The sequence below is a fragment of the Carlito syrichta genome, unplaced genomic scaffold (genome assembly GCF_000164805.1).
Source record: "Carlito syrichta isolate Samal-C Ts95f unplaced genomic scaffold, Tarsius_syrichta-2.0.1 Scaffold301031, whole genome shotgun sequence".
Lineage (NCBI taxonomy): Eukaryota > Metazoa > Chordata > Mammalia > Primates > Tarsiidae > Carlito > Carlito syrichta.
Genome location: NW_007245127.1, coordinates 26,667 through 33,603, shown reverse-complemented (window position 1 = coordinate 33,603; position 6,937 = coordinate 26,667).

The following is a 6,937-nucleotide window of genomic DNA, read 5'->3' as shown; positions in this document are numbered from 1 at the left end:
GCCACTGCAATCCAGTCTGGGCGACAGAGTGAGACTCCAACTCAAAAAAAAAAAAAAGTTCAGAAGGAGAGATGCTAGGGTCCAACTCCCACCCCTTTGCTTGCTGTGCCAGCTGTGAGATTCTGTGTGTGACCGAGGTGTCCTCTTCCAGAAAATGGAGGAGTAGTCACTCCCTTGTCACAGGCTGCTGTGAGAACAAGATGCAGATGGGCACGAGACACGCCTAGCACAAGGCCTGCCACATGCCAGCCAACACGCCATCAGTGGGGGCCACAGGAGGGGGAGGCTATAGGTAAATGATGGTATATGGGGAGGGGCTTATTTTTCTTTTGTTTATTAAGAAGAGGAGGAGGAAGTATCCCCAAGGGGAGAAAGAAAGTTGCAAAAACTGTCCTGACATCCCAGGGGACGATTGTTCTCCAACTCCCCCCCCACCCCACCTTGGACCTATATCTGCCCCACAACTTAAAGCTACAACTCTCTGCCCACCTCTCTCCCCAGTGTGGCCACCCTGCAGCCCCACTGCCACAGTCACCCCCCCCCCCGTATTGGTAGCAGGATGCAGGGGTCTGCAGTGGCTGGAATGACAGTGACATCAGTGCTGGGGAAGGAGAGAGACCCCCTCCACTGCCAGCAGCTCTCCCACCACCTGCTGCTGGGGAACTTCAGGCCGGGCTTTGCTTCCCCTGGTCTGCCCACAACCCGCAGGTGTTCCCATAAGCTTCTGCAACTGTTCCCCAGCAGCTGCTGACTACCGTCTGACAACACTCAGACTCAGGATGGTGGAGTCTGTCTCCTGCATCCCCATTTCTGGCCTAGGAGGCTGCAGTTCACAGAAAAGGCCCTAATGAGACTACAGCTTGATTCCTGGCTCCCCTCACCACAAATGAGCTGCATGACCTTGGGCAGGGCGCTGACCCTCTCCAGTTGTGCTGTTCCCATCACCAATAGGACCTTGAGAGATCATCTGGGCCTCTGGAGCACTAGGTGGCCCTAGTGTTATCAGGCATTTACATGGATTTCTCGAATCCTGGAAGAGCGAGGGGAAGGGCTATATCCCTACTGTGCACTGGGCTCTGTGTCCTCCACACACTCCACTTCATTCAAACTTCACAGAGCCCATGAGTCAAGTGTGAATAGAGGGGCTGGTGCTTCCAGATCCTGAGCTCAGACAGCCTGGGCCCCTACCCCAGTTCCAACATGGACTAACTGAGAGACCTGGGCAAAATATTCCCTCTCTGTGCTTTAATTTCCCCATCTGTAACATTAAGCCATTAGTACCTTCCTCATAGAGCAGCTGTGAGGGGCTGAGTTAACACCCGTACAGTGCCTGGCACAGGGTGAGTGCACAGTCAGGCTGACTCTTTTTTTTTTGAGTGAAGTCTCACTCTGTCATCCAGGCTGGAGTGCAGTGGCACACTCACAGCCACCACAGCCTCGACCTGCTGGACTCAAGTGATCCTTCCGCCTCAGCCTTCCAAGTAGCTGGAACTACAGGCACACGTCATCCAGCAAAATTTTGGCTAATTTTGGCACACTTGGCAAATTTTTTGATTTACTGTAGAGAGGAAGTCTCGCCGAGTTGCTCAGGCTGATCTCAAACCCGTGGACTCAGGCAATCCTTTTGCCTCAGTCTTCCAAAGTGCTGGGATTATCGGCGTGAGCCACCGTGCGTGGCCTAATTCTTACTGCTGTTAGCCCCTTTGTGTGCCTGATTTATGAATTTAACTTTATCATGGGAAAGAACGCAGTATCTATGGGGTTTGGTACCATCCACAGTTTCAAGCATTCACCTGGAGTCTTGGAACATACCTCCGAGGATGAAGGGGACTAGGGTATATGTACACTGTCAGCAACTGAGAAGATGTGGAAATGCATAACGAGAAAAATAGAAGCCTTTTCCCTTCAAATAAGTAAAATCTTATCTCTTTGGTGCTGTGAGAACTCTCAGAAGGGAGATGGCCTTCACTGGCCATAACAAGGCCTTACTTTCAGGGCCCAGAGGAGAGGTTGCCAGCGACTACCCTCCCCAGGGCAAACACAGCCCCTTTGGCTCCCACCAGGGACTTCCGGCCCCTCCTGGAAGCACAGCCTTGAGGAAGTGCACTGCAAGCCACAGCCCGCAGCTGCCTGGGTCACATGTTTCAGTGGATGCCAAACCACAGGGCTCCGCCCTCCTCGGAACCCTCTGGGCCGCTGAGAAGGCCCTGTCTGAGCCACATGACTCAGTGGGATCACATGCTGAGCCACAGATGTCAGCATCTCTAGGCCAGATGTCACCACTTTCAGAAAATGGGCAAAGGACTCACTAGGGCCGGGTATGGCAGGCACAGTGTGAGGCTGAGGGGACTGTGGCCCTGAGAAATCAATACCTGGTAAAATAGAACTCACGGTCCATCAGAAAACCCCCTAGTACAATGACCTTTTACAGGAAGGGACACTGAGGCCCAGAGTGGGCAAGGACTCTTCCAAGTTCACCCAGCAAGAAGCTAGAGCTGAAACACAATTCAGGTTTCCTGATTCCCTGGCAAGGCTTCTTCCACTGTTTTGGTCTTTTGACCTAGAGATAATCTGCTTAAAAAATTAACTTGAGCAGGGCTCGGAGGCTCAGCCTGTAATCCCGCGCCTTTGGGAGGCTGAGGTGAGTGGATTGCCTGAGCCCGCGGGTTCGAGACCCGCCTGGGCAGGCGAGACCTCGTCTTTACAATAAATAAATAAATAAAAAAAATCAGCCGGGCGTGGTAGCGCGTGCCTGTAATTCCAGCTACTCGGAAGGCTGAGGCAGAAGGATCACCAGAGCCCAGCAGGTCGAGGCTGCAGTGGCTGAGAGCGGCCACTGTACTCCAGTCTGGGCGACAGAGTGAGACTCCAACTCAAAAAAAACAATTAACTTGATATTTTATTTAATCTCTGAGGCCTTAAGTGCCTTGACCAAAGAAAGAGGAGCGATTATCAAGCTTTGTTCTGGGAGTTACAGCAACAAGGACACATATCAGGGCTGGAAACTGATGTGTGCCACCCACCTGGGGCCAGTAGCAGCTTGTACTTCTGGAAAAGACTTCATTTTCAAGGGCAGGCCAGGGCCCTGCAGGCACTTTCCAGAAAATGGGGCTGTGGCCCATGACTCAGCTATCACATAACTTTCTGCATTTCCTTCCCCACTCAGGATGACTGCTAGATGCTGGCCTTCTGAGGGGGCCCTCAGAGATGGACCCCAGCAGGGATGGGTCCTACAACTGAAGGTGACCATCTCATTTATCATCCTCATCAGGACACTTTTGAGAGAGACCTGGCAGCCTGGAGCCTCATGAAGGGCGAGGAATCAGGGAACATGGGGGTTGAGGACCCACTGTGCACAGGGGACCCACTGTGCACAGAATCCTGCACAGGATGAGAAAGAGGAAACACAGTCCCAGTCCTGCGGAATCTCAGCCCCACGAGGAGAAGGAGCACGTGCCACCGTGACCTAGGACAGGAGAACTGAAACCATCAAAGCCAAAAGGTCTATAGTATTGCCCTTATTGTACCAATGGGGAACAGGCATCTCTCCCAGGCCAAGGTCATCCCCCCCCAAAAAAAATTATGGGATTCGAACCCAGAAACCCAACTCTCAGCCCACTGTGCATATGTCACCAGGTCTCTTTCATCTGTAAACCCCTACTCATCTGGAAGTTGTGTGCACAGCCTGGAAGCTTGCCAGCACTGGATTGCGAAAATTGTTTTTCTTTTTCTTTCTCTCTCTCTCTCTCTCTCTCTCTCTCTCTCTCTCTCTTTCTCTTTCTTTCTTTCTTTCTTTCCTTCCTCCTTCCTTCCTTCCTTTCTTTCGTCTCACCTTGACACCCAGGCTGGAGTGCAGGGGCACTCTCATAGCCACTGCAGCCTCGACCTGCTGGGCTTAGGCAATCCTTCCTCCTCAGTCTCCCAAGTAGCTAGGACAACAGGCATGTGCCACCACACCCGGCTAATTTTTCTTGATTTATTGTAGAGATGAGGCCTCGTCAGTTTGCCCAGGCTAGTCTCAAATCCCTGGGCTCGGGCAATCCTCTCGCCTCCGTCTCCCAAAGTGCTGGGATTACAGGCTTGAACCACCGAGCCTGGCCCAAAAATTGTTTCTTACCTTGGACTGGTATGTGGCTTTGTCTGTGTGTGTGGCTTCCCAGGCGTGCAGCCCTGTGGGCAGGAAGGCTCCTAAACACTGCAGGACTCCAGATACCTGGTGGGTCTACAGATCCCTCATTAGACTTTCAGGGCCATCCTTTCAGAGATCAACCTAGAACACAGCAAGACCTCAAAAGGGGAAACTGAGGCCAGAGGGAGAAACAAGTGGGGCTGAGTGAGGGCTCCCGGGGCCGGCTAGCAGCCCTTTCCTTTCTGCCTCCCTTCTGACCCATGAACCAGGCCATTCAGATCATAACCAAGCAATAGCACTGACTAAGGAAATGCCTTTGAGGGTTACGCTTGGGCTTAAGAAGCTCAAACCGTGCCAGGAGCAAGTAGCCAAGCCAACCAGCTAACCACTCAGTTTCCTGAGTCTCTGGGACCTCAAGGCCTAGAGACACAAGGCAGGAAAGTCCAAGGCTGAGGCTGTGAAGTCTCCCAGGAGCCCGGCACATTGATCCTTCCAAAGCCCGTCTTCTCACCAGCTCCATCTTGAGGGTTAGGCACGGCTGGGCTGACTTGTCCCACCTATCAAATAGGTCCCAGAGAGGTGGAATGACTTATCAAGATCACATAGCTGCTTAGTGGTAGCATAGGGTCTTAAGTTCCTAGACCTTTGCCACCAAGTCTGGGGACAGTCACCTTCCCAAAGAAGCGAGCCAAGCTCCAGAACACAGAAGAAGGCAAACATGTCCCGAACAAAACAACCTCTCAGCTCCTACATGGCTATCACCCTCTCAGTTCCTACACAACTATCACCCCAGTCCAGACCACTTCCTGTGTACCTAGGGGCCTCAGTGGCCTCTAACTGGTTTCCCGGTCTCTCCTTTGCTCCCTGCTCTCCATCCTCCATGCCAGAATGTAGTGCCTAGGGGAAGATGTCACACACCTCTTCTTCAGAGCTATCCACAGGATGGGCATATTGGCTCACTCCCAGCACTTTGGGAGGCCGAGCGGGGAGGATTGCTTGGGCCCAGGAGTTCGAGACCTCGTCTCCACAAAAATTCAAAAAAATTAGCTGGGCATGGTGGCACGTGACTGTAATCCCAGCTACTTGGGAGGCTGAGGCAGAAGGATTGCCTGAGCCCAGGAGGTTGAGGATGTGGTGAGCCGTGATCATACCACTGTACTCCGGCCTGAGTAACAGTAAGACCTGACTCAAAATAAATACATGCATACATACATAAGCTATCCAGGCCCAAGTCCTAGATGTACAACGTCCACGTGAGGTCTGCCCATATTCCTTCCCATGTCCCCTTTCCTGATGTCCTCCCCACCACCCACAGGAGGGGCACAATTCTCGCCCAACTGAGTCTCCCATGGGGCACTGCCCCATGAAGAACCTCTTGCCCCCAATGAAGGGGCAGTTGGAGAGGGGTCCTTGAGGCAGAGCCCACTCCCAGAACACCACTAGGGCGGGAAGCAGGGCAGCGCGCATCTGGCCCAGACAAGACTCTGACCCGAAAAGACTGTCATGGGGACACATGCTCGTATGAATTTAGAAACGAAATCAGCTGCTTTCTGACAGAAAATAAGTCTTGTCTTGGCTGACTGAGTTGACAGGGCGTGATGTGGCGGACACTCCTCTAAAGTCAAAGAAATGATGAGCAAGACCTCATCTTTACAAAAAATGGAAAATAAAAAATTAGTCAGGCATGGTGGCATGCATCTGGAGTCCCAGTTACTTTGGAGACAGGTGGAAGGATGACGTGAGCCTAGGAGATCAAGGCTGTGGTGAGCCGTGATCGTGCAGCTGCATTCCAGCTTGCACACCAGAGGAAAACCCTGCCTCAAAAAAAAAAAAAAAAAAAAAGAAGAAGAAGAAGAAGGGGTGGAGGAACAACAATGACAAAAAATCACTTATCAGGTACCATGTGCACAGGTGGGAGCGCTAGGTACACTTAAAGTCCAGATGTCTTTGTCACTGTACAACAAGGGACCCCCAAAAAACTGGAATTATCCTTTGGAGGGAGGGCCTCTTGTAGTACACTCTGGATCAAATGGTCAAACAATGTTTTTATCTAGAAGTTTGGAGGTTACATCACAATTTACTGAAGAAATGTCCTGAGTTGTGGCAAACAGATGACTGGTTCTTCCACTATGACAATGCACCTGCCCAAACCGCCCTGAGTGTTCAGCAGTTTTTGACCAAGAATGTCATGACCCTCATGCCCACCCTCCCTATTCACCTGATCTTGCCCTGAGTAACTTTTTTTTCTGTTTCCCTGAATGAAAAAAAGTCCTCAAAAGGAAATGTTTTGCCGATGTGAAAGAGGTGAAACAAAAAACGGCAGAAGCATTCAAAGGTATCAAAATTGACGAGCTCAAAAACTGTTTTGAGCTGTGGAAAAAGCGTCTGGATAGATATGTTGCATCCAATGAAGACTACTTTGAAGATAACTGAAGTTTAAAAATGTAAGAGAAAGCTGGGCACGGTGGCTCACACCTGTAATCTCAGCATTTTAGGAGGCAGAGGCGAGAGAATTGTCTGAGCTCAGGGGTTTGAGACCAACCTGGGCAACTTGGTGAGACCTCATCTCTACAATAAATCAAAAAGTTAGCTGGATGTGGTAGCATGCACCTGTGGTTCCAGCTACTTGGAAGACTAAGGCAGAAGGATCACCTGAGACTAGCAGGTCGAGGCTATGGTGGCCGTGAGAGTGCCACTGCACTCCAGTCTGGGCAACAGTGAGATGCTGGCTCAAGAAAATAAATAAATAAGATAAACATGTAAGAATAGATACACAATTTTTTTTTTTTTTTTTTGAGTTGGGGTCTC